The sequence below is a fragment of the Cavia porcellus genome, unplaced genomic scaffold (genome assembly GCF_034190915.1).
Source record: "Cavia porcellus strain 051 isolate PalLab524CR breed Dunkin Hartley unplaced genomic scaffold, mCavPor4.1 scaffold_15, whole genome shotgun sequence".
In the NCBI taxonomy this organism is placed as follows: domain Eukaryota; kingdom Metazoa; phylum Chordata; class Mammalia; order Rodentia; family Caviidae; genus Cavia; species Cavia porcellus.
The window spans coordinates 74,236,153-74,263,495 of NW_026947498.1; the positions used below are offsets into that span (position 1 = coordinate 74,236,153).

General features: G+C 45.3%; 1 long non-coding RNA gene across 4 annotated transcripts; it reads right to left on the bottom strand.

Annotated features, from left to right (window-relative positions):
* Positions 1-1,198: 1,198 nt before the first annotated feature.
* Positions 1,199-26,977, bottom strand: LOC111755286 (uncharacterized). 4 transcript variants are annotated; one of them, XR_010039480.1, is made up of 8 exons: positions 22,170-26,697; positions 20,160-20,688; positions 19,416-20,121; positions 11,568-11,706; positions 11,010-11,107; positions 2,045-2,135; positions 1,807-1,902; positions 1,199-1,390 (listed from the first exon to the last, which is right to left on the bottom strand). It is a non-coding gene; the product is annotated as an uncharacterized LOC111755286 (long non-coding RNA). The 4 variants fall into 4 exon arrangements; XR_010039477.1 differs by having other exon boundaries at positions 20,160-26,958; XR_010039478.1 differs by lacking the exon at positions 1,807-1,902 and having other exon boundaries at positions 20,160-26,977.
* Positions 26,978-27,343: the final 366 nt, after the last annotated feature.

Consider the following 27,343-nt stretch of genomic DNA (forward strand, 5'->3'; position numbering starts at 1 on the left):
CACAAGGGTTCAAATCTCGTGAGTTACCAACTGTGCACACTTAAGCAATCTCAGGGCCCCAGTGCACTCATTTGTAGAATCACAGATTTCTGTGAGCACTAAATGAAATAATGATACAAATGTCACCACTTAGTGCTTTATGGATATGGTGGGAGTCTTGACTTAGCCTTGGGTGTGTGAGATGGATCTGAGTGGCTCTGACTTTCAAAAACAGCATTAAGTGACAGTATTCAACGCCTTCTTTCCCAAAGCTTTATTTCCCAGAGGCCATTCTATGAGACACTAGACTACAGCATGTTAATAGTCCGTTCTGTGCAATACTGGTTACGGTTATATGGGACCTCAACAGGTGCTACACAAATAGCTTGCTTACATACATTTATCAGATAACCCAGCAATCCATTTATGGGACCAATCTTACAGAGAGAAAATTTTGCATTCATATCAAAACCTGTACATAAACGCTTATAGCAGCTCCATTCATAACCAACATAGACTGGGAACAACTCAGATATCCCTTAGGAGGAGAAATAAACTTTGGTACATCCCTACAATGGGATATGAATCAGCAATAACAAAGATCTAACTATTTATATGTACAACAACTGTGTCTTAAAGGTATCGCTTGAATGAAAGAAGACAATTAGAAAGGCTGTGCATTGTGATTTCACTTATATGACACCCTTGGATTGAAAAATAACAAAAACAGAAACTACAGTGGTAGAAAATAGATCCATGGTTGCCAGGATAACGTGGTGGAGGCGTAACTAGAGAGAGCAAGAGAGTTTTGGGGTGGAACACACTGTTCTATATCCTGATTATGCTGTTAATGATGTGACTAAAGCTGTGGAGATTTCATGAATGTTTATATATACCTAAATGTTAATTTTTACTAAATACTGTGGTTAGGGTTTTAAATGTCCCCCAAAGGCTCATCAGGTAAAGGTTTGGTGACAGCCTGTGGTGCCTCAGGGAGGGAAGTGGCCCCTTTATGGGTGGAGTCTGGTGGAAGTGGGGTCCCCCGGCACATGCTCTTGAAAGGACTCTGGAGACCCACGCCCTCCCTCCCAGTTCCGGGCCACCAGGAAGTGAGCAACTTGCGTCCCACCACGCACTCCCCACCATGAGGTTCGGCTTTGCCACAGGCCTAAAAAGCAAGAGTGAATGAAACTTCCAATACCAAGAACCAAAACAAACCTTTTTTTCTTTTAAGTTAATTTATTTAAGCATTTCATCTAAGTCACCGAAAGTTAACATGCTGTATGTTACTTTTCTAAATAAAATGCAAGGCTGGGTGTGGTGGCTACAATTCCAGCACTTGAGAAGATCACAGCAAGTTGAGGCCAGCCTGGCTAGTGATTTCAAGGCCAGATGAACCGCATGACAAGACCTGTTTCCAAACACCACAACAAAGTCAATTAATTAACTAATTTAGAGTTCACTTAAATTTGAATTTTTAATATGCTATTAAGCATCTTTGATTCTCAAAGACTAGGAAATAATATGTAGCATTTTCCTAATTTATTTGCAAAGGACACTTCTAAGAACATCTTAGGAGCCTAGTGTTCTGAGAAATTAAGGGGTAGTAGCTGGGATATAAGTTGGTGCCTAACATCTCAGACATGAGGAGACTAAAACAGCAAGTTGTGACTTGTGTAGTATGCACTGTAGTCGCTGGGCCCTAAATATCCCAGGGTGAAGAGGAGGCACTGGTAATAAAAGGTAACGTATTTCTGGGATTTTTCCTTAATTTCTTAAAATATCTATCTACAAACACACACCCCTTCCCTCCTTCTCCTCACTCACCTCCTTTTCCTCCCCTCTGGCTCCCTCCCTTCCTCTGTCACACGCACAAGCAGTCCATCGATCAGCATGTGCAAGGCACTGAAGTCAGCCTAGATTCTATGGATATGTTATAAAAGGGTTATTGGTGACTAAATCTGAGTGATAAGACTGATTAATTTGAAATAATTTTTCTCATTTTGCTTTTCTAGATTTTCCAATTTTTTTCAAGGAATGTGAATCACATGTAAAATAAACATACACAGCTAGGAATAAGAAAAACTGGGCTGAAGAGGTAGCAGCAATAAATCACTTGCTTAGCATGTCCAAGGTCCTAGATTCCATCCCCAGAACTGTAAACAATAAAACAAGAAAATAAAAAAGGAAAATTAGTACCATTCCTTTGAACAGCCACCATGTGCAAGTACTTTGCAAAGCATTTTCTTACGTGATCCCTCTCAATTAGTGCCAAGATGTATGACAGGCACTCTGGCCCTTAATCATGATATGCCAATTTAACTGGATTAAGAAATGCCTACAGATCAGTTTGTTTGTTTGTTTTTGTTTGAGACAGGGCCTGGATGTGCAGGTCAGGCTGGGCTGAAACGCACTCTGGAGCCCAGGCTGACTCAAGCTTCCCACACTCAGCCTCCCTCGGACTCCCCGAGTTGGGATTCAGGCTTTGCCACCGCACCCGACTTCTAGCAGATTAGTAAAGCGCTTCTGGGTGTGCGCGTGAGGCATTTCCAGAAGTGATGGGCAAGGAGGCCCACAGCTGAGGAGCGCCCGCCCTGCCCTGACAGTGGGTGGTACCTTTCTGGATGGTTTACGAAATGGATGGCATGAAAGAGGGAGGAGGAAGAAGTCAGCCTGCATTTGAGGAGCGCTGCGCTCCTTGAGGGGCTGTGGCTTTTGTCACTGTCATCCCCTGTGGACACAGAGTCCAGTGTCTGCAGCTCTCAGTGCAGATTTGCGCTCTCCGGGAGCGTCCCGGCCTTCAGCCTCTGACTGGCACTGCCTTCCTGGTCCCGCTTGTGCTGTGGCTTTAGCTTCCCGCACTGTGTAGCCGATGCCCCCTCCAGGTCTTCAGAGAACAGATGGTGCTGGCAGGGGTTGGGGATGAGCTCAGTGGCACAGGACTCTCCTGGCAAGCACGAGGTCCTGGATTCAAATCCCAGTACCAAAAAAGAAGTCTACCGATGGCCACGGTGGACTCTCCCCATCTCTGATCCTGTGGGCCCACCTACTGAGCCCCTCGAATAGTCAATGCAGGACTAATCCCACACTCTTTTCTTTTCCTTTTTTCTTTGTGTTTTCCTAGTGTTGGGGCTGAACTTGGGCCCTGTGCCTGTAGGCCAATAGTTTACTACTGAGATACATCCCCAGCCCTACCAATCCAAAACTTCTTGTTAAATCCCAGAGATGATCCAATGTCAAAATAAAGAAATGAAGCCAAGCATACTGATACATGTCTGTAATCCCAGCACTCTGGGAGGCTGAGGCAATAGAATCACAAATTCAAGGCCAGCCTGGGCAATATAGCAACTTAGTGAGATTCTGTCTCAGGATAAAAACGCTGAGGAGATAGCTCGGTGTGAAGGCTCTAGGTTCAACTTGTACAAATGATCAACAACCACAAAGATCAAGAAGCGAGGCATGGGGTTATACGATACAGCTTCACTTTGGAGTATTCATGCACGTACACAGCTACCCTCATAATCTACTCCAGTCTAGAAATACCTGACAGATACCAACTATTAAGACTCAAGGATGTTGCTCAGTCATAGAGCACTTGCTTAGAATGCATGAGGCCCTGAGTTCAATCCCCAATGCTACCAAGAAAGCAAATAAAAAGTGGGTCATAGTGACACATTTCTGCAACATAAATTCTCTGGGAGGTTGTGGCAAACGCATCAGCCCAGCCAAAAAAATGAGACCCCATCTCAAAACAAAAGGTAAAGGAAAGGCTGGGAGGTAACTCAGTGTAAAGGTACTAAGTTCAGTACTACACACACAGAAAGAGTAAACTAACTAAATAAATAAAATTCGAACTCAGATATGTTCACCAATCCCAGCCCCATATAGCTTAATAATTTTTTCCTAGGTAACCAGCTATATGGTAGATTTAAAAACAACCACAACAATTTGGTCACTGTCTTGGTTACTTTTCTCTCTCTGTTGAGACAAAATACCCAAAGCCCAAAATTAAGGAAGGAAAGGTTTATTTAGCTCACATTTTGTGGAGGTTTTAGTCCACAATCAGCTGGCTTCAAGGCGCAGTGGCGTGGCTGCTGTTCATGGCAGCAGAATACAGTAAAGCAGCCAGAGCAGAAGCGGAGCAGAGGGAGAACGAGCCTCTTTCAGCCCTCATGCTGTCTGCAGGCTGCTGCCCCAGGGAGGGTGTGGCACTCACACCCGTAATGCCAGCACTGGACTTTGACTCAGTCACAAGCTCTGGAAGCCTGCCCTCGTGCCTGCATGAGGCTTTGGGGAAACATCTAGACACAAATCCTAACAGTTACAGTGACTTGGGGTTCCTTCTTTCAAGAGGAAGAGTCACCATTCCTCAAGTCTCGTTTGTCCTTGAGACTTGCTTTGACTGAGAGATAAGGTAGAAATGATACTGTGAAGTCATTTTATTCTACATTCATATTCTTGGGACCACTAGACCTCTGTGGTATAAAGAAGCCCAACATAAAATACACTACCTAGACATAAATGCCAGTCATTCCTGTTATCCCAAATAAACCCAGCCCAAACCAATCTTCCAAATACATCTAGCGAAGTGAGTAAGCCCAGAAAAACCCAGCAATCTACCTGGACACCCAAGGACATAGTGAAAAGTAATACAGTCCCATACCACATAATATTCCAGTCAATGACAAATGGAGGTCATGTGAAATTATATAACCTAGTGGCATAGTACTTTATATAAGTATACTACTTAATGATATTCATACAGCGAAATCACCTGATATATTTCTTAAAACATACAACATCATTAAGCGATGAGTTACTGTGGATTTAAGTCAGTAAGTTGTGGGATGATTGGTTACACAAGATCTACCTTGAATTTTATAAGTGAGGGAAGATCTCATGTCACTAAAATGTCTCGGCCCAGGCCATTTAAGTAACACAGTATGGAACTAGCCCTTCCAGTGCGCTTCTGTCATACCCACTTTGTTAGCAGAGAGATCCAGCCCAAGTCCCACACCCAGAGAATGACTCAGTCTCACATTCCCTTCCATGCTGACAAAAGGTGACGGCCTCTCAAAACAAAAGGATCTACAGCTGAACAGATACGGAAGGCAAAGTTCAGAAGATTATGGCACAAAAGGCCAAGAGTTCTTTCTACATGAAAGTAAAAAATTGTTTGCATAGAAAAATATGTGCCGAAGCCAAGAAATTTTTTGTTTTTTTTCCAAGATTTACTCATAAAACACATTAACTGTGGCAAGCTGAGTTTCAATTACGACAGAAGGCAAAGGTCATTTACCTACACTAAATGCTTTTTCAATAATAACAGATTCCTGAACAAAAAGAACTTATTGCAGAGAAAATATAACAAATTGTTCCTGAAGCTATCATTTTGAATCAGACACAAATGGCTCTCAACAAGAAAATCTTATTAGTTCAAAATATTATAGGGGCTGGGGATTTAGCTCAGCGGCGTAAGCACCTGCCTTGCAAGCAGGCGGTCGTGAGTTCGATCCCCGGTACCGGAAAAAAGGAAAAAAAAAAAAAAAAAGATGAAAAAAATATTATAGACAGCTAAGTTAGGTATAAATACTGCAGACAATCAGACAGGGCTGGGCCCCAGAAAGAGCTGACACAGAAGATAATGCATCCAAACTGTGACTGAAGGTGCATCTGTAGAAGGCCAGACCTCGTGATAAAGAGGTAATGACAAGGTCTATGTACCTCCCAAAGGATAAGCAATACACTGAAGATTAGACTCACCTGGTCCGATAAAGCCTACATAGACATCGGTCACCCACATGGGTGACCAGGACCTTCTGAACCATTCCTTCCTAAAAAAGGTTTGTGTTCATTCATATACACTTGCTATGTGACTTGCTTCCCAACTGGATCAGTGTTACCTAGGGGCTATACTTGTAATCCTAGAGGTTAGTCACAGTTTTGACCCTTGCGGCACCCACCTCCTGATTTTGCTCTATAAAATTTCCTTTAAGGAGTGGACTCTTTGGCAACCCACTTTCGGGTCCTCTCTTGTCTCTCAGGAGCTCGAGTGCTCTCTCTCTCTCTCTCTTTCTCTCTCTCTCTCTCTCTCTCTCTCTCTCTCTCTCAATAGTTTTCCTACTGTTAAGCTCCATTGTTTCTTAGAATTCATTCTTCAGTTTTGAGGAACATGAACTCACATATCTGACATCTAGCAGGTTGGGAGTTACAATTATTTCTTATATGAAAAACATGACACAGAACCCACTACTAATACCAGATCTTTCTTGAATGTGGGTAATTCCCTATAAAAAGCAGAAACAAAGATGATTCCTAATGAAGAATGACTTAGACATATAGTTTGTTTTACAAAATACCAGAACACTTGTGCGTAATTATGATACTCTTAAAAATCACTAACTTTTTGAGTATAGGGAATCAAACTCTGGAACCTTGCATTTGCCAGGCAGGCACTTATACCACTGAGCTATATCCCCAGCCCTAAAATCACCAACTTTTAAAAATGTTTTTCTTTACCCCAGGAGGGTAAAGAGCCCTCAGACTCCCTTAGGTGGAAGGCAACACCCTAAAATGCTCTGGTGGCCACAGGGGTCTAGCAGGACAGCCCTCTTCAGCACGGGAAAGAGAGCCGCTTCCCAGCAGAGCGCCCCACGCCCCTTGATCATGAGCTATGTACAGAACAGCCTCTCCGCCTTCCTCCCTTCCCGCCCCATTCTCCCATTTCTTGATGGTTCCCTTTGTTGATCTCAGTCGCTTAGCCCCTCAAATTCCTCTTCCCCTTAAAGCTTCACCTCTCCTCTCTGCCTTACCTGCACACAAGGAGCCCAGCTGCTCCCCGCCTGACCACTCTTCCCCCCTCAGTGGGAAGACAGAGAAAGAACTCTCTCTCAGAGGGGTCAGCAATTACCCAGCAATGTCTATGGCCTTCTGTCCCCTCCATCCTCCTTCCTCTCTTCCCTCCGCCCGCCTTCTCCTTCTCTCTCGGTCTCTCTTCTCTCTGATAGGCAAAAACATCTGATGCCTTGTTACAAAACACTGCGTGGACAGTTGGTTACTAGTAAGACGAAGGGCAATTAGATTGAATCACAGACATCTGCACATTGCACCCTCTACTTACCTCCCGGATGCTGGCCTCCAACTCAGAGCTGCCCACCGCTGACAGGCACTCCTCCCCCTGCTGAGCTGCATCCCTCGCCCCAGCTCACAGCCCGTTAGCAACCCTGCAGAGCACAGCGTGCTGGGGAAAATTAGCTTTGCAGGACTTATCTTGGGGAAGCTTTTTCCTAATATAACAATGTGTTGAGGGAAGAGAAGAGAGAACACGAAGCCAAGAGACGTGAGACGTGTAAAATATGAATATACAGGGAAAGGAGCTAGTGCTGGTGGTAATACCAGCGCTCTGGGATGCTGAAGCAGGAGGGTTGCCGGTTCAAATCCAGCCTGGGCAATTGTGACTAAGACACTATCTCAAAATAAAACAAATATCCCCTTTCTGTCCCTTTTACACAGAAGCTTTCTTTCTCCCCTTAACCTCTGTTGTTCCTAGAATGCACTCCTCAGTTCTAGAGAACTGGAGCTCTCGGCATTTCAGACATCTAGCGGGCTGAGAGTTTCTTTCCCCTATATTATTTGGAGGTGTTCCACTGGACACCTCTGCACAGAGACTCAAACATCTGCCTTCCACTTATAATAAGAGATTTAAAAGCAGGATATCTACACAAGACAAGAATGGCTCGCACCTATCAAGGGCCTTTGGATGGACTCTCTGCGGAGTATCTTTGACTACTGGTCACACTACAAACTCCTCCAACCTGAAAAAACCAGAATGGTCATCACCCCTACCCCCTCACAGCAGTTAGGGTGCTGCTTCAGAGGGGGGAATATTATAGATAGCTAAGTTAGGTAGAAATATTTAGGTGGTCAGGCAGGGATGGACCCTCAAAGAGGTCAGTGCAGAAGACAGCTGTGGTGGGGATAGTTCACTGAGGGCAGGCTTCCAGAAAAGGAGCTTCTCACCCGTATACTTCCCCTAGGGATGATGGCAGTGATTGATATTCTAAGCAGGCACCAACCTGGGGGTGGAGGTGGGGGTGGAGGACCAAAACGCCTTAGCCCACCCCTCCAGGAAAGTCCTTGTCTCTGCCATGTGCACCTCTACGTGACTGGCTTCCCCAATTGATCCCCATTTAATCAGTGTTACTCAAGCAACGATACTTGTTGTAATCTTAATGGCTGGCCATAGTTTTATCCCATTCACACTAGCCCTAAGTGACTATACCTGTAATCTTACTGATTGAGTGTGTGTGTGTGTGTGTGTGTGGATATGTTTTTTGGTTACTTTTCTCTAGTTGCTGGGACAAAACACCCAACACCCAAAATGAAGGAAGGAAAGGTTTATTGAGCTCACTGCTTTTGGAGGTTTCAGTCCACAATCTGCTGGCTCCAAGGCAGAGTGGTGTGGCCCTGGGGCACCACTTCAAGGCAGCAGCCAGAGCAAAAGATAAAAAACAAGCCTCTTCTCCTCCCTTACATTGTACACAGGCCACCCCCAACTCCAGGGTTGGGCATAGTACTCAAAAAATCCCTGTGCCCTCCTCTTGCTGGGGATGAGGATATTTACAAAGTAAAGGTCCTGGCTCCTTGTTGAGTCTCTGGGTTAAACTTCTAAACTTCTCAAGTTGACACAATGTATCAACCATAATAATATATAGAATATTGATATATGTAATTTTTTTTTTCATTTATAGGGCTGAGGATGTAGCTCAGTGGTAGAGTGCTAACCTAGTACATGCAAAGCCCCGGATTCCAGCCCCAGCACCACACACAGACACACAAATACTTTCTCATGAATATGGAGGCTCAAGATCAGCAAGTGAGTCAGAGAGCTGGAGACCCAGGAAAGATGATGCAAACAAGGGAAATCACTCTCCTGGCTCAAAGCCGGCTACAGTTCCCTGTTTGACTTCTCTGTTGTTTTCAGACCTTCAACTGATTGCACAAGGCTCACCCACATCAGAGGGAGCTTTGTGTTTCACTCAGCCTACTAAGTTAAATGTCAATGTCATCTAAAAACACTCACATAAGTTCCCCAAGTAATGTTTTGCCAAATATTTAGGTCCAGTCAAGTTGACCCATAACATTAAGTCATCCCAGGGAGGATCAGTGTTTACAGTTTATGTTCATAAGGACCCAGGCCAGTGAAACACCCCACCAAAGAGGCTCTTTGGAAACAGTCTTGGGAAACACAGCATACTAAGGCATGTTCACAAATCAAAGCTATGAATCACCCAGCAGGAAAGAAGTAGTCTGCCAACCCCTATTTCATCACAGAAACTGCTTTTTTTTTTTTTTTTTTAATTTAACACCTACTAGTTTTCTATGGAACTAAAGTTTCACATAACACACATTGGGAAACACTACTGAGAAGACAATACGGGTTCAGAATGAGGGGCCAGGTGTGATGGTGCGTGCCTGTAATCCTAGCACTCTGGGAGGCTGAGCCAGGAGGATCTCGATTTCCAGCCCAGGCTGGCAACTTGGAAACCTGTGAGACTGTATCTCAAAGTTTAAAACTAAGAAAGGGGTGGGGCTGTAGCTCAGTGCAAAAGCCCTGGGGTCAAATCTCCAGCAGAAGGAAGAAGGGAAAAGGAAAAAAGGAAAGTGTGGAGGAAAAGGATATGAAAACACGATTTTAGTAAGCAAATTTTGACAGCAGTATGCAGTGATATTAAAGGACAAAGAACTAGAAGCAGCAAGCCCAGCTGGGAAGCCACATTAGCATTTAAGGCTTGAAAAGACAGAGGCTTGCCTCTGAGCGGGTATAGGGGAGAAAAGGATGATGAGCTGCTTTGGAGGAAAGAGATTTTGCATACATGGATTATAAATAAGAAAGACTAGGAGGAAGGTCTGCAGTTTGGAATTTGGTAAGTAAAATATAACTATCGACTCCTAAGACAAAATGGAAGGAAAGACCGGTTTAGAGGTAACTGTGCGTCAGGCTGAGGGCATCGCTCAGTGGTAGAGCACATTGCTTAGCGTGCACGAGGCCTGGCTTGATCCCCAGAGCCCTTACGAAATGATACGCTGGATCACAGTGGACAGAGATCTGCAGGAAAAGGCTAGTGGTTTTTTAAATTCTGAGATTCGTGCAAGATTTCAGAATTATAAATCAGTTTGGGGATCGGCATAGAGTCTCCCCTGTTCTCCTTTTCTTGGAGAGACCAAGCACCACCCTTCAAAGGGCTTGATGTTTAGGGCACACTTCCTGAGGCAGCCTCAGGAAGCGCACTAAGTAGCCATCCCTGAACAGAACGCTGCTCTGTGCTGCTAGCCAAGCACAGGGAACAAGAAGCTTAAGAATACAAGCCTTGAGAGGCATTCTTCACATGTGCAAGGCTTAATTTTGAAATCACACCACATTTACTTAGTACAAGTCAGAAACATTGTTTTCTGTTTGTTGCATGCTGATGGTAATCTCTGCTTTTAGGCAAAGCTAAAAACCAAGCTGGCACTTTGTGTAGTGAAGAAGATATGTTCAGTATTATTGTCAGTCAATGCAGCAAGTACTGATCAAGTGCCCTTGTGTTTATGGCCCTCAAGTGGTCCCTGGTTTTTTCCTTTCTCCACACTGGATCTCCGAAGTCACACAGTATCAGTTTGAATCTTGTCTGTAAGTCAACCTTTTGAACAAATCACTTAACTGCATTGACCCTCAGTTTTCTTAACTAGATAAATAGGACAAAAATGTTATTTGCTGGACAGGGGATCTAGTTCAGCATCACAAACATCTGCCTGGCAAGTATAAGGTCCTGAGTTCAATTCCCGCTACCAAAAAATAAGTAAATAAATAACTCAAATAAAAATGTTATTCGCTGGATGTGGTGGCACATGCCTGTAACCCCAGCACTCAGCAGGCAGAGGAAAGAGGATTGCTTCCAGCGTGAGGTGAGCCTGCGCTACATAGTAAGCTCAAGTCCAGCCTGAACTACATAACGAAGTCTTTTTTTTAAAAAAAAAAAGTTATTCACTTATTTATGCATGCATTCATTCAACAGATTTTTCTGAGATCCTCCGGTATATCTGTGACTATGTCCTCTCATGATGGCCAAAGATCCAGACATGATTCCTGTAGTGGTGAAAATTAAATGTTACTGAGTTCATAAAAGAAAAAAAATCAAAGGAAATAATACATGCAAATCCCAAGGTACAGTGCTTCATGCACAAATGGCATTTCCTTTCTTTCCTATAAATTGCACGACACAAATTCAAGTGCCTACGATGGTGGTCAATACAGACATGCACATCAGTGGGGTCTGTGGCAGTCTGATCTGCAGAGCCCAGACCTTCACTGCAGTGACTAGTTAATCTAGCAAGGATGGAGATTCAGGATTCTTCCAGGATTTAAAGAGAAGCAGATCCCTGGTACCGATAAAAACGAAAAAGACCAATAATAATAATAATAATAATAATAATAAAATAAAGAGAAGCAGGAGAAATCCCTATCTTTAAATGTTGGCAATGAACTGCCAACCCAGTTGAGCCAAATAAAACCCCCATGACACGAGGAATTCAGTTTGCAAACTAACCTGAGAAGGCAGGGCACACAAAAAGCTCCTATCTCTGCACCTCTGAGCCAGCACAAGGGACCATGAGTGAGGCCTTGGGTGAAATCCTTATCCACTCCAGCTTGGGCTCCATCACTTCAAGCTCCATGAAAACAAGAACCTAGAGTGACACAGGCATTATTATCAGAGGCCAAAACTTCACCACAGGCCATCAGTTTGCATGACACAAATGGCTCTATCAGCCAGACAGGAGGAGACAATGAGAAGGTCCTTGGCAGCCAGCAGAGAGGTGGAGGCAGCTCAGGAACCAAACTAGGCGGACACAATTTAAAGAGGACTCACAGACACAACAGGAGCAGTCAGGCTGCACGGCAGGGTGGTATTTTCACAGCGACACTGGCTGCTCCCGTGATCCCTCATCTCTGACTCATTTTTCCCAGGCGACCTCTTCTGTTTACAGATTTCCTATCTGGCACTTTTCCTCCACAGAGCTCATGACTTCCCTGTCCTCGCTTCTCCTTCCTGCTTTAAAGCAAGGCAGATGGAAAACCAATAATAAAACCAGGACAGATGTAAAAAGATAGGGATATTTGTATTGCTTTGAAGTTGGCCTAACAGACAAGAATGGAGCTGCTTCATAACATCTTGCTTTATAATACCCAGTAATTATAATTCTGTGCAAGAAATCACTACTCCTCGTCCTGCTTTGAAAATGTTGCTTGTTATAAATACATATACAAATACACATATACAAATACATATACAAATACACATATACAAATAACTAAGCATCCAAAAGTCGGACATGACCCCAGCAGATCTGAGGCATCCCAGAAGTCCATCAGATACCCTGAGAAGTCCTACAGCTGTTGGGGATAATAAATCCCCAATAATGGGGCTGTTGGTATCTAGCCCCATTCTTTGATGTGCATGGTCACAAGAGGCCTGCGGGAAAGATGTTGAATTCAGGCCACAGTTGAGACATATGACTGGGAGGCGTGGGGTTCACTGCCAGAGGAGATCATGCGGCCTCTGAGGAAACCCCATGAATGAAGCGGTCTGCAGTGTGACTTATTTAGCCTGAGCTGCCACAAACACGATGCCGCAGAATAAATGGCTTAAACACTCAGCTACACGATCTTTGACAAATGGCCCAAAAACACACACTGGAGGGAAGATGGCCTCTTAAACGATGCTGGAAAAACTTGGTTGCCCACACGCAGAAGATTGAATCTAAACTCATATCTCTCACCATGTACTAAACTAAAATCAAAATGGATCAATGTTAAAATAAATGTTAAAACAGAAACAATCTGTTGGAAAACAGAATAGGTAATACTCTTGAAGATCTCAGTGTAGACAAGAACTTTCTGAACAGAACCCCAGTGGTACAAGAAGCCACACCAAGAATCAACAAATGGGATCGTATCAAATTGAAGGGCTTATGCACAGCAAAAGAAACAGCCAAAGGAAACAACCTGCTGTTCATCAGAAGAAGGGTTAATATCTAGAATATATAAATAGTTCAAAAAATTAGAGCCCCTCCTCAATAAAAATGCTAAATAAAAAATGGGCAACTGAGGCACGGGCACACGACTGCCACCTCAGTACTCAGGAGACTAGGCACGGATCGCTGCACACTTGAGGCCAGCTGGGCCACTTGGTGAGCTTAAGCCCAGTTGGAATCACATGGAAAGACCTCGTTTCAAAAGCAAAACAAAAGCTGGGGATATAGCTTAGTGGTATAGCTCTTGCCTAGCATGCGCAAGGCCCCGAGTTCAATCTCCAGGACCACCAAAAGATAATAATAATAATAATCTATTTTTTTTAAAAAAAAGCAACTGAAATGAATAAGCATGTCACAGAAGAAGTACAAACGGCCAATTAATACATGAGAAAAAAGGGCTTGGGGTATGGCTCAGTGGAGGAGCTCTAGCCTTCTGGGCTCACCAGAAAAAAAAAAAAGCAAAGCAAAACAAAAACTCTAAACTTCAATGAAAACATAACATGAATATGAATAAAAATTTTTTAAATACATGGAAAAAATGTCCAACATTAGAGATATTCAAATTAAAACAATGCTGAGATTTCATCTTACTCCAAAAAGAATGCCCCAGTCGGGAAATCACGTAGTAAGGTCACTGGTGAGGCTGCTCGGGAAGCAGGCCGCTTGTTCCTCCCTCACCGGCGGAAATGTAAAACAGCACAGTCACCGTGAAAAGCAGGATGGGGATTTCTCAAAACACTAAAATTAGAAATTACATTTGCCCCAGCTATTTCCCTTCTAAGTATATTCGCAAAAGAGTTAAAGATATCCTAATACAGTGACAACTTTTTATAGCAACACAATTCATAGTAGCTAAATCTTGGAAGCTATACATCCACAGACAGAAGAATGGACACAGGAAATGTGTTTACACACAGCCGAGTCCTGCTCTGCCAGAAACAAGGGCAAACGAGTCTGCAGGAAAATGAAAGCACCCTGAATGAAGCTAACTGAAGTACATCAGACACTCAAATATCACATACTTGCTCTTATACGGGAAACCCAAAATATAACTAAAGAGAAAAATGAAAGGTAATAGGAAGCATGAAAACATATTTTTCAAATGGGAAGAGGATCCAGAGATGGAGGGAGAGTAAAACAATAGAATCGCAGGGTTTTATGCATACGTGCCAACTCCCCACAGGGAACGTAATGCAAACATGTGCTAATAAAAAAGAAAACCTGAAAAAGAGAATAAATGGCTTCAGTGTGTAATAGAAATAAATGTACTTGCTCACAATTCCAGATGCTGTAAGTCCCAGAGCAGGGTGCTGGCATGACTGGATTCCGGTTAGAGCCCTCTTCCCCTGAGAAGACAAGCTGCATGACACAGAGACAGAGAACACGCTCCTTACAAAGTCCAGTCTCACGAGAATGGCCTCCTCCTAATACTTCATCTACTTTAATTATCTCCTGCAGACCCCAGCGCAATTCCAGCACTCAAGAGGCTGAGACAGGAGGATTGCCATAAATTTGAGGCCAGCCTGGACTAATATCGAGATACATCTCAAAAAAACAAAACACCTCATCACCAATGGATTTGCCTGGGGTGTAGGGGTTTGACATGAGATATGCATGGGGTGTGGGGGTTTGGCAGGGAGAGGGACACGATGTAGTCACAACAGTGGGCTGGAAAGAGTAGCATTATGGGAACCCCCATTCCACTACGACACAGGTCACCCTGACACTCCAGTGCCCTTTTTCCCTGGGAAAGAAAGGGCTACAGAGCACTGCACAAGGACTCAAGAGCTCGACTGTGGAATCTTCTTCTAAAATACTGATGGGAAGGAAAGTGTCCGCCAGGACACTAGAGATTGGGCTCTGGGGAGAGCTGCAGGGAGAGAAGGAGTCAGCACACGGCTGCCTCGATGGCAGCACACGGAGCTGAGCAGACAGCCTCCGCAGGAAGCAACAGCCAGTCTGCAAGTGAGTGGCCCAAAGCACACTGGTAAGGACATTAGTGAGTGCAGCCCAGCCCCTAGGAGGATAGACGGAAAGGCCTCAAAAACGGCACCCAGCAGGGCCATGGCTCAGAGGATGTGGGCGAAGCCTCCACCCTCTTCACATTTCCTAACACCTATTCTACCGAGAGGCCATGCGGCAAGCCTCTTAGCAGAAAGGCTAAGTCTCTGCTCATAAGGGGTTGAATTACAGCTGTAAGTGTCACATTTAGATTCCACTGTGGTAAGAAAGGAAGATACTTCTGCTCCCCAAGTTTTCATAACACCCCCAGAACAGACTCTCCCGGACTCTTCTGATCCCGGCTGGTGGAAGATCTAAACACAGGATTTCTGAACACTTTGCCAGCAAGAGTAGCTTTTGCTGCAGTGTAAATTAAAAGTCAGGTCAAAAAGCTGGATATTGTGATTAAGTTTCATGAGAATAAAAATGGCTAGGAGTGAGCACAGCAGGAGCCTGTGCGTGTAACTGCCAGCAGCCTCTGATTTGCTGAAGGTCAAGAAATGCTCAGCACTTGGCCTATTGACCTCCAGCCTCTGCTATTGTTGACAGTTCCTTCCTGGACCTTGTGCCCTCTCCTGACTTCTTTTCTTCTCTGAACCTCTCTGGCCACTGTCTGTATGCGGTGGCTGAGGTGGTGAAGACAGGGGGCTGTAAGGAAAGAAAACAGGAAGCGTGTGCCTGTGGGGCAGCCAAGAATTGCCGTAAGCAGAACTGGGGACATGCAAAGGCTTCCCCAGCCCTCAAAGCAGTGAACTGAGGGTGCAGCTTGAGAGGGGCTCCTCCAGTGCCTGACCCGCGGTCCTGCTCCATGACAAGGCAAAGCAACTCCAGAATCGCCCCATTCACTTTCCTCTCCCCGTGTGCCTCTTGCACTGCATGCCTGCAGGTTTCACAATCAGCGCAAGTGAAAGCCAGCTGAACTGGTGACTGAACTGGTCCAACTGCCCATGCTGGCCAGCTGCGACCAGATTATGGGTGGGACTTGCTTCCACTCCTCTCTCCTCTTCTCAAGGACAACCTTCCCTTGGTGCCACCCCTGAACGCCTGCTTAACTACAAGTTCCCTGCTCGGCTCCTCTCTCATCGTCCAGTCTCCAGGCTCGACGACAGTAAATAATAACTACCCTGAAGGTTCCCTTTTCCGCATCAACAGACCAGATTCCTGAGCTCAGAGTCTTGGGTCGCAGTTTACTAAGGGCTCTGCAAGGACCTCAAGCCACCTCCTGCATTCAGTCTTCCTCCTACATTCTTTTTCCCTGGTCAACTGTACCTCCATTAACTTAGCTAACCAAGTCAGGAAGCCAAAAACCCTATTATCAGAGTGATGGCTCTGAAGGCTGTGTGTGTGTATGTGCATGAGTGTGCGTGTGTGTTATCTGCAGTTGAACCCAGGGCCTTTGCACTGAGCTACATCCCCGGATCTTTTTTTTTTTTTTTTTTTTTTTTTTTGAGACAGACTCTTAAGTTATTTATGCTGGGCTCAAACTTATGATCCCCCACTCTGTGGACCAGAGCACTGGGTTACAGGTGTGTGCCAAATTCCTAGCTTCTTCTGTTCTTAAAGCGATGCCATGCAAGGGCCAGAACCTTCATTATGACACATGACTAAGTATTTAATAGCTTCATTAATTATTCAGAGAAATTAAAATTTTATATTCACCAAAAAATAATGACTCAAAAAAAGCAGTACCACTAATTACTAAAAACCAGGTTCTGCTGGGCATGGTGGCACACAACTGTGATCCTAGCACTCAAGAGGCTGAGGAAGGAGGATCACTGTCAGTTCAAGCCCAGCCTGTTCTCCGTAGTGAATTCAAGACCAGCCTGAGCTGCATAATGAGACCCTGCCTCAAGGGAAAAAAAATCTAAGATCATTGAAGACTCAGTTCAATCCACAAAATTTTTTAAAATACAGCTCAGCTGCTGGGATGAAGGAAAGAGCTGAGAAGCGATGCTGAGGGAGGGGGCAAAGGAAGACCACAGCTCGCCTCTCCCAGCTCTCAGTTTTGAGTTGTGTGTGCGGCACTGGGGACTGAATGCAGAGCTTCAGCCCTTGTAACATTTTATTTTATTATTTTGAGATACAGTCTTGATAAATTGCTTAATTGCCCAGGATGGGCTCAAACTCATGATCCTCTAGCCTCAGTCTCCCAGACTGTTCAGATTACAAAAACATACTACCATGCCCACTCCAACTCCCAGTTTTTAAAACACTGGCAGAAGAATACACTCAAGACTCTGCCAAACATCAGCAGGAATAAGCAGTCTGAGCTAACCGCGCACGCACATGATCTAACATAAACAGAGTGTGTTGAGATTTGCATGAATGCCCTTCTGGGCTAGGCCACTGGCCCGCAGATTCCCAGTGCAGTGCTCCTGATTTGAATATGAAAAACTAGAAAGAAAGAGGAGGGAGGGCTTCCTCGCGAGTGATTATGCAAGGAAAAGCAGACATCTGTACAAGTGGTTCTAGGGATAGATTCAAAGCTTCTTATTTTTGCATCTATCCCTGGGAAATCATGCTTTTCAAATGGGTGGTGTTTGCCTTGACAAACAGCTTATGGGAGGATATGGGAGCCTGATCTCAGTCAGCCCAGCTCGCATTTCAATACGGGTTCTGTAATTCTACAAGCCTGAGAAAGAGCTTGTCCACCTATAAAATGGCCTAACATGAGTTAGTGCATTCTCATTTTCTGCTGTAGAAAAAGGAGAAGAGAAAATTGGCTAAATCAGTTCTGCTAGATTCTGTTCACATTCCTAGCACCCACAGCTCAGTACTCACCAGCAGGCACCAGAAACACCCACACACCCGCTGACATGTGCAGGCAGGCACTCGTTAGGCTTTATGAGCTTGCTGTTTTCACTAATATAGGCTCCAGTTAAAATCCTCAGCAGCAAAAGAATTGGACTCCTCTCAACAGCAGAACTGTATGTGCAATCCTAAATTGCAATGAATCAGATAATTACACTCCATCCATCCAAGACACAGCGTCAGAACTTTTTCTCACCACATCCCTGAAGCACAGAGAAACAGTCTCTACAAGGGCCCCAGCACACCACAGAAAAAGAGCATCCACCGGGATGGAGGAAGAAAGCAAGGACAGGGACCAAGCGTGAAAAGACGAGGGAGAAAGGCCAAAAGCAATCAAACGTTTTAAACGGTAAATGTGAATAAGCTCATTTACTAAAGTCACGAATGGTCATAGGTTCTATTTCCTGAGCATCACTTACTCTCTGCGGCACACTATTGTAGGGAAGACCTATTCACACCACTAAGGAGATAGGAAGGGCGAGGGGCGAGGGGCTTAGTTAGGAGATACAGAGAGTGCCTGCATCAGGTGAGGTGGACAGAGGCTGGGCAGGCAGGAGAAGAGAAAAGGTGGCCTGGGCAGAAAAAAAAATTAGAGAAGAGGATGCAAAAGAAATAAAGGTTAAAGAAGCCTGGAGCCTTGGAGATGCTATAGTAAAAGAGTAAATCTCTGTCCTTCCCTTAAATCTCCAACACAAAGGCTTGAAGGGGCCCACCACAGCTATTTACTGAAAAATGCAAATCATAAATATGTTTGAAGAAATGTGCTTTCTTCCATATTACAGCAAATGGAAATGACAATTCAAAAGACAGCAAAGTGTGAGTAAAACACTCAGTGATACTCTGCTTTAATAAAGACATAAAATGTGTTTGAGACATGCATGGTGGCACATGCCTGTAATCCCATCACTTGGGGAGGATGAGGCAGGAGGATTACTGCAAGTTTGAGGACAGCCTGGACTCCACACTGATTTCAAGACTGCCTTGGATATGGTGAGATTCTGTCTCAAAAGAAACAAAAAGATGTATTTGGAAGACACAGTGTTCACTTGCTCATATAACTCATCTCTCTCATGCTATTCTCGTGAAGAGGAAAAAATCAGCAGTCTGACACAAGGATGAGGCGGCTGTGCGGCTGAACCCCTTGCCAGCACAGTTATACTAAGCAGACACCATTTACTGAAAATGTCAGGATCTGCTGCAGAACGAACTGCTCAGCCTCAGGGCTGAACAGCCATGGGGTGTCCATTCCTGTGACTCTGATTCCGTGCGTGAGTAGGCGGCTTAAGCACGGACACAATTCCAGTGGGATCAGTGGGGACACGACCCCCCATGTCCGTTCCCTACAGGAGCTCTCATTTGCAAGAGTCTGGGCCATGCTTCCCTACACAGTGGCAAGAGCAGACCAAGGGGACAGAAATAGAGGCTGCCAGGCCTCTCCAGACACAGAGCTGTACCTGGTCAGTGACACAGCTGGCATGACCTGCAGGCCAAAGCCAGTTATAAAACTAGCCCGGGTTCTACCTCTTATTGAGAGAATCAGAGGCACTTACAATGATAAGAACAGCCAGATGACCGGAGCCGCGGGAGACAGGAGACCAAACTCGAGCAGGATCAGCTCTCAAACTTTATTATGTACAGCGAACCGGACCTGACAAGGTCCGCCACCCTCAACGTTGGTTCCTCTTCCGCCGTTGGGGGCAGGAACAACCTCTTATAAGGGGAAGCAGTATCCAATCACAGAGAAGCGCGCCTAACAAGCTGATAGGCTAGCGTCACGGGTAACTGGGCAGATATGACAATTTGGCGGGCTTGTTCAGGCCGGGAAGAACCCGGAAGCAGGAAATGGGCGCCATTCATAGGCGGCTTCCCACAACTCCCCCTTTTTTATTTATTAAAATAGGATGGTCTGTGGGTCCCTCCAAGGTGTCTATGACCTTGTTGCTGTTAGACACCTAGGAGTGGGCCTACCTTGTAGGCCGAGGCATGAGAGAATGTAGAGGTCTATACCCTGCTGTGCATCACCCTGTTTTGTGCATATCCTTGCGCCAGGACCATGCTCAAGGTGAGTGGTTCATTTTTTCGCAGGGCCAGGCTTTTGTGAACCGAACCTGGATGCATATAGACATTCATTCCTGCCTTCCCCCCAACCTTTGGGGTGGATGGCACTGCAGTACCCTTGGTCTCGCATCTCAATGCCAATAATTTGACTCCGGGAGGGACCCCTGGCCTTATAGGCCATGTATATCTGAGTGGAGCCTGTCTTAGGTTGACCAGGAGGGCTTTTCCCGTCTTACCTGTCATTGGCTTGCCCACTCAGCTCTTATAGCTGATGTTCTGCAATGTGAAGGAGATATGCGGCGGCCTGCTGGCCTGATGGGCCACCTGCTGCCATTTGCATGGCTGCCATAGCTGTGATCTTAACCTGCTGCTGAGTTTGTATGAGGCGATCTAACAAGCATTTAATAACCACAAGCCCTACTAGGATAGCCATGGCAATTAGCATAATCAAGGACTGTTTGATTGATGGTGTAAACCCTGGGTGAGGCGGGCGAGGCCGCCGAAAAAGGTGCCAATGTGGGCGGGTGGTGCCAAGGACCCCAAAGATATTGTGGTGGTTCTGTGGAATCTGAGCATATCACAGGGGTGATTAATAGGAACCCACAGAATAGAAAAAGCTCCAAACCAGACATTTTCGGGCGCTGAGCGTCGGTCGAGTTGACTTGTGTCCGCGGGCTTATCCTCCTGTGCTTTATCAGGAACTGGTGGGGAGTTTACTGCTCGCGTCAATCTTTCCGGGACCCACAGCGGTTCGCAGCCTGGTTCCTGTGGGAAGACACAAACCGCACCTCGGGTCCAGCTAATCACTGGATCCGGGCCCATCCATTGTCCTGTAAGGACATCTTTCCATCTCACCAGCCCTTTGTCGGCCGGGGACGGGTTATTGTGCTCCATGGCAGGGGAATGATTATTGTGATTAAGATTTTAAAAATTTATGGTAAAGAGTGCCAATGATATTCTTCCTTTGGGCGTTAGGCCGTGGCCACCCAATTCACGGCACAGGCGTGTCCACTCTTCTAAGGACCTATTTTTGTTAGGACATCACGGCACTCCTTAGTGCACTGTTCAAAAATCAATTGTTTTATGAGAGGGTGAGCCGCCTCAGCATCTGGAAAAATCCTGTTAGCGGCCTCAAGCATGCGGGCCACAAAGTCTGAAAATGGCTCTCCCTGCCCTTGTATAATTTTTGTAAGGTGACCCGTATGTTCTCCCTTTCCAGCCAGCCGTCTCCAGGCCTGGAGGCCACAGCGGCTAATTTGTTCATAAACCTGGCGAGGGTATTGAGTTTGATCTTCCTCAAAGGCTCCTCGCCCTAATAGCATATCCCTGTTCCACTCTCTCTGGTTATTTTCCCTGTTGGCTGCCGCCTGCTCTACACAGAATTCCTCATTCCAGGACTTCCAATCTAAATATTGTCCGGGGGAGAGGCAGGCGCGTGCCAGTTGGGTCCAATCTCCAGGAGTTAAAAGCAGACCTGCCAATGCCTCTAAAAGCGCCATGGTAAATGGCACATTGGGCCCATAAGCTGAAACTGCGTCCTTGATAGTTTTAAGTTGTTTAATTTCTAAGGGCTCATAATATCCTCCTCCTCCCCTGCCTCCTACTTGTACCGGGAATGCATGGAGACCGGAACACTCAAAGGGAAGCCGCGACCATACCCTCTGGTGGAAGGAACGTCCTCCTCCCTCCCCAGATGGGGGCACAGAAGGCAACCCAGGAAGTAGCTCTCCCTTTAACCAGGGCGGTGCCATAGGTTGTGGTGGCAGCCCAGGGAGCAACTCCTCTTCCGGCCACGGCGGTGCAGTGGGGCCTGGCGCCCTGAAGGGAGCGACCATGGGTCGCAAACTTGCCAAGGAGCGGAAGGGCTTAAGCTCCTCCCGTAAGGCGGAGTAGCTCGGGCAGGGTGGTGTTTGGTTCCCCTTTTTATCTTCCCGAGCCCTAAGTTCCTCTTTTAACGGTGTAGGAGGGTCATGCTTAGCAAAGACGACCTCCTCTTCTGAGCCTTCCGAATCCGAATCAGAATTAGAGCCCTGAGGGTCCTCCGGAGACCCACAATCGGCAGTGGCTCCGGGCTCCTCTGAGCATTCCGATCGAGCTCTATCAAAAGCCTGTCGGGCTGTATTAGCGAAGCGAAAGCAAAACAGATGCAAAGGGAAAAGAAAAGAAAAAAAAAACCCGGCGTCCACTTGTGTGGCGCTCAAAATCTGTTAGGTGCGTCCACCCAACCCAGGTGACCCAGTACTCACCTGTCCCGGGAACCGCTGTATCTCACGTAGCTGATCAGGGTGAAGAGAAGAGGCGCTCGCGGCCTTCCGTTGTTATTGAGCCAGGTCCTCCGTCGTACCGCAGGCGACAGCAATCGCACCTCCCGGCCGAAGAGGCACGTCGCTGAGTCTTTTACCTTTTTCCCCGTACGGGGGCCACCAGATGACCGGAGCCGCGGGAGACAGGAGACCAAACTCGAGCAGGATCAGCTCTCAAACTTTATTATGTACAGCGAACCGGACCTGACAAGGTCCGCCACCCTCAACGTTGGTTCCTCTTCCGCCGTTGGGGGCAGGAACAACCTCTTATAAGGGGAAGCAGTATCCAATCACAGAGAAGCGCGCCTAACAAGCTGATAGGCTAGCGTCATGGGTAACTGGGCAGATATGACAATTTGGCGGGCTTGTTCAGGCCGGGAAGAACCCGGAAGCAGGAAATGGGCGCCATTCATAGGCGGCTTCCCACAGCCAGAGACCATCTCTGTCAGTCATCTACCTCATTTACCACGTGCAGAAGCTCACATCATCTCAGTGAATCTCCATGGCAACTTATGAGACAGCCACCGTTTCCCCATTGGATAACTGAGGAAGCCAGCTCGTGAGAGGCTAAATATCCTACTTCATGTAGGTAGCAGATCTGGGGCTAGAGTCCCGATTATCAGCCATCCTTCAGGGGCTGGGGGTTTAGCTTAGCGGCATAAGCACCTGCCTTGCAAGCAGGCAGTCGTGGGTTCGAACCTTGGTACCGATAAAAAGGAAAAAGACCAAAAAAAAAAAAAAAACAGCCATCTTTCCATACACATCTCAGTAGGGTTAGAGTGCTTGAACCCCTGCTCCTTCCTCCCCGAAGGAAACAGGAAAACATAGTATTGGAGAGAATGGCTACAGGGGTCACAGTGCTTTGCTTTGTGTTGGAATCTTGGTTCTAAGTCCCATTAGCTCTGTGACTTTGGGATATTTAGGCTCTACTTCATCACCTGGTTAAATGACCAAGAATGAGATAACATACAAGCACCACCAGGACCTGAGACAACCTATCCTGTGCTCTGGGGCTTTTGCATCCATGAAATCAACCAATCACAGAAAATATCTGTAAAATTTTTATTTGTACTAAGCACATACTATAAGATTTTTATTCTTGTTTTTATTCCTTAAACAATACAGTAAACCAACTACTTACAGAGTAAGTGATCTAGAGATGATTTAAAATACTTAGGAGGATGTGCATAGGTCATCTGCAAATACTGTTCCATCTTATATAAGAGATTTGAGCACATTTAAGCTGCAGTACCCACAGGTGCCCTGGAATGAGCCCCATCCTATGCCTATGCACAACTGTGTGTGCTCTGTAAGTATTATCACTTCTAAGTTGCCGTTCTGAGTGTCCTGGTTAATTTACCCTGGGTCAAACTGCACCGAGCCCCATACCAGTCTCCCAGCCAGCAGCTGTGCAGTGACCCCGAGCCATCGTGACTTTGTCATTATTGAACCTCCTGGCCTTGTCCCTGGGTCTTTGCTGCAGCCCCACTGCTGGCCGTCACTTTACTCATCTGTAGCACTTTCTTTGCAGCCGCCATCTCATGTGGAGGCTTGGTGATGTCACCTACAGCATCTCCCTGGCCACTGTTCTTTTAGTTCTTCTGATTCTCCCACAGGAGGCAGGAAGGGAAGTCTCCAGGTACAGGACGTCTGCTAGAGGTGCTTTGTACCAATCCAATGCCTTTCATGTCTTCTCCCCTTTGAGTGCGATGTTCCAACCCGAGTCCCCACTAGGGGGCAGGGGTGTTTCTCTACCCAGTTCCTTACCTCCTGCAGTGGCTCCTCAGACAGCAGATACACACAGTTCCTCTCCAGATGAATGAGCAGCTTACTTATCAACATGAAATTCAAGGAGAACTAATAAATTTCACCTACATGATCCTGAAAATTCACTGCATTGACACTAATTCTGTCAAACATTCTAGTAGTTTTATATTACCAAAGCAGTTTTACAGCCTTTCGTCTGAAAGGGCATGGGAAGAGTAAACAACCAGTGCTTGTTTTAGGGAAAGGTTGACTGTTTTCCCCTCTAGTTAAAGGGCAAAGGTACTTTGGGTTTAGCATTCAGGGACACTTAGGTTATCGTTTCCTTCACAGGATTGTAGACAAATCTCAGTTCTGAGTGAGGTTCCAAAAGGCTTCCTTGGGGGAGATTCCATCTGTACCTGAAGAGAGGCAGGGGTAGGGACAGCCCTTCTTTCAATTACATAGACACTCATGGGAATCCAGGTGGACAGGTGAGACCCGCTTTTTTTTTTGGTACCGGGGATTGAACTCATGACTGCACACTTGCAAGGCAGCCACTTATGCCTCTGAGCTAAATCCCCAGCCACAGGACCCTCTTTTAATAAGGATACAGAGAAGGAAGGAATTGTAGAGAACAGGCCAGAATCACTGAAATAAAGCCCTGAACTTACAGTGCGGGGGATCAAGAACACTGTCTGGAGTTTGACAGAACAAGATGTTTAACAGTTACTTAAATTTACAAATATAGATTTTACATAGAGGAACATACTGCATTGAGTTTTAACCACAATGGCAGAAGAAGGGAGGAGGAAATAAAATGGTGTAAAGTTAGTAAATTAAATTTGAAGTACCATAAGATATTTAAGATATTGATGTACCATATTATCCTTAGAAAAAAATACCTAAAATGAAAAAAATCAACAAATGCATGTAACATGGAGACATGGAGGTAATTACCAAATGAACTAAAAGCACAAAACATGACTTTTCTTCATCTCTGTAAAAGAGGAATGGGAAGGGATGGACAGAGGAGTGGCTGATCTATGTGACTTTCTAACCACAATTTTATTTTACTTTAACTGTGGCTGGGCTGGGAGAAGCTCAGTGGACAATGCAAATGTAAGCCCTCAAATTAAATCAATTTCCAGAACCCGCAAAATGTGATTCTGGGAGGAAGAGAGATGTTTTTGTACTGGTGATCAACCTCACAACTTCAGACTTGCCAGGTGGGCACTTGTGCCGCTGAGCTAAATCAGACACCAAGGTTCACCAGAACGGCTGCTCCTAAGTTTCAGGAGAACTCGTGCAGGACATTGTCGTGGGATTGAGGCTCTCATCTGGATTCTCGGGTCTTTAGTGAGTAGACAGAACTCGGGCACTCTTCTGCATTTCACTTTTTGGGTGAATGTTATAAAATCCTATAAATCATGTGTCGTGTACTAAATCTATTCCCTTGCAAACTCTGACTACAACACACACCATGCTTGGCTCAGAGTAGTACTTTTTCATTGTAAAGTTTGACAATAATTTTCCAAACTTTGGTTTAATGCACTCAATTCATTGCATCTTGCACCTCTGTCTCCCCCTTCAGTCCTCACCTGTCTCACCAGCCCCTCGGCTACTGCCAAGCCCTGCTGAAACCTGCTGCTCTTGGCCTCGAAGGCTCTTCTCCCAGGCATGGCTGGCTCTCTCGTTACTCTGCTTTGTTACCTTATCAAGGAGGCTTTTCCTGGTTCTTGACATAAAACTCATATTGTGCTCCATCTCTAGAATTTTCTATGTACTTTCACCCCCACCTTGCTTAGTTTCCTTCCATAATGATTATCTCAGGAATGTTATATACATATTTCCGGCACTATCTGACTTTTCTATTAGAATAAAAACTCTAGAGCCTAAAAGGAGAAGCCAAACACTTAAGGACTTTTGTGTTCAATGCTGCATTCCCAGAGTCTAAAGGAAGGCCTGTTAATAAGAGATGCCCATCTGAGATGACTACACACTTCTCAGATGAAGAAATATAATCAGCAAATAAATATGTGAAAAAATGTTCAACATCATTGATCACTCAAAAGATGCAAATTAAAACACTGAGATTCCACCTCACCCTGGAAAAAAATGGCTATTATCTTTTATCTATTTATTTATTTTTTGGTCTTTCTGCACATTTTTTTTTCTTTTTATTGGTACCGGGGATCAAACTCATGACCACCCGCTTGCAAGGCAGGTGCTTATGCTGCTGAGCTAAATCCCCAGCCCCTATTTTTTGGTCTTTTTGAGACAAGGTTTCACTATGCAGTTCAGGTTGGCCTGAGCTCACTTTGTAGCCCAGGGTGGTCTTGAACTGGCAACAATCCTCCTACTTCAGCCTCCCAAGTGCTGGGATTACAGGCCTGTCACCATGTCCAGCTGCTAAGAATGGCTATTATCAAGAAGTCATGCTGGGGATTTAGCTCAGCATCATAAGCGCCTGCCTGGCATATGCGAGGTTGTGAGTTTGATCCCCAGCACCCCCCCCCAAAAAATCAACCAATAACAAAAGCTGGAGGGGCTGTGGGGAAAATAGAACCCTTCTCTACTGTTGGTGGGAGTGTAGACTGGTACAACCACTACTGGAAATCAGTGTGGAGATTCCTCAGAAAAACAAGACTAAAAGTCCCATTCAACCCACCTATTCGCTTTCTGGGTATCTTATCAAAAGAATTTTTTAATTCACACCACAGCGATATATGTGCAGCTACGTTTACAGCAGCACAGTTTGTAGTAGCTAGCTCTTGGAAACAACCTCAATGCTCATCAACTGAAGGATGAATAAAAAAAGGTGGTATTTTTATACAACAGAGTATTACTCAGTCATAAGGATAAACAGGAAACTTTTATAGGTAAACGAAAGCAACCTGAGACCATACATAAGTGAAATAAATAAGACACACATGTGTAAACATCATATTGACTCACTACTGTGAGAAGCTTAACAACATATGTATACATATACGTATACATATATGTATACATATACATATACACATACATATTCATATACATATACGTATATGAATATGTATGTGTATTTAAAAGATAGCAAGGATAATTATAGTACTGATTCCTCTGAGTTAATTGAAGAGAAAGATTTGTGCTGGTATTGTTCAGACAACTGAATGCAGATGTGTTATGCTTTGTGTGAATGATTTGGAGATGATAATACACAATGTATGTACCATTGATGCCCCTGATTGATGTGTTTTGAAATTTCTTTTTTTTCAGGGCTGGGGATTTAGCTCAGCGGCATAAGCGCCTGCCTTGCAAGCAGGCAGTCATGAGTTCCATCCCTGGTACCGATAAAAAGGAAATTTCTTTTTTTTCTCACTTTTTTT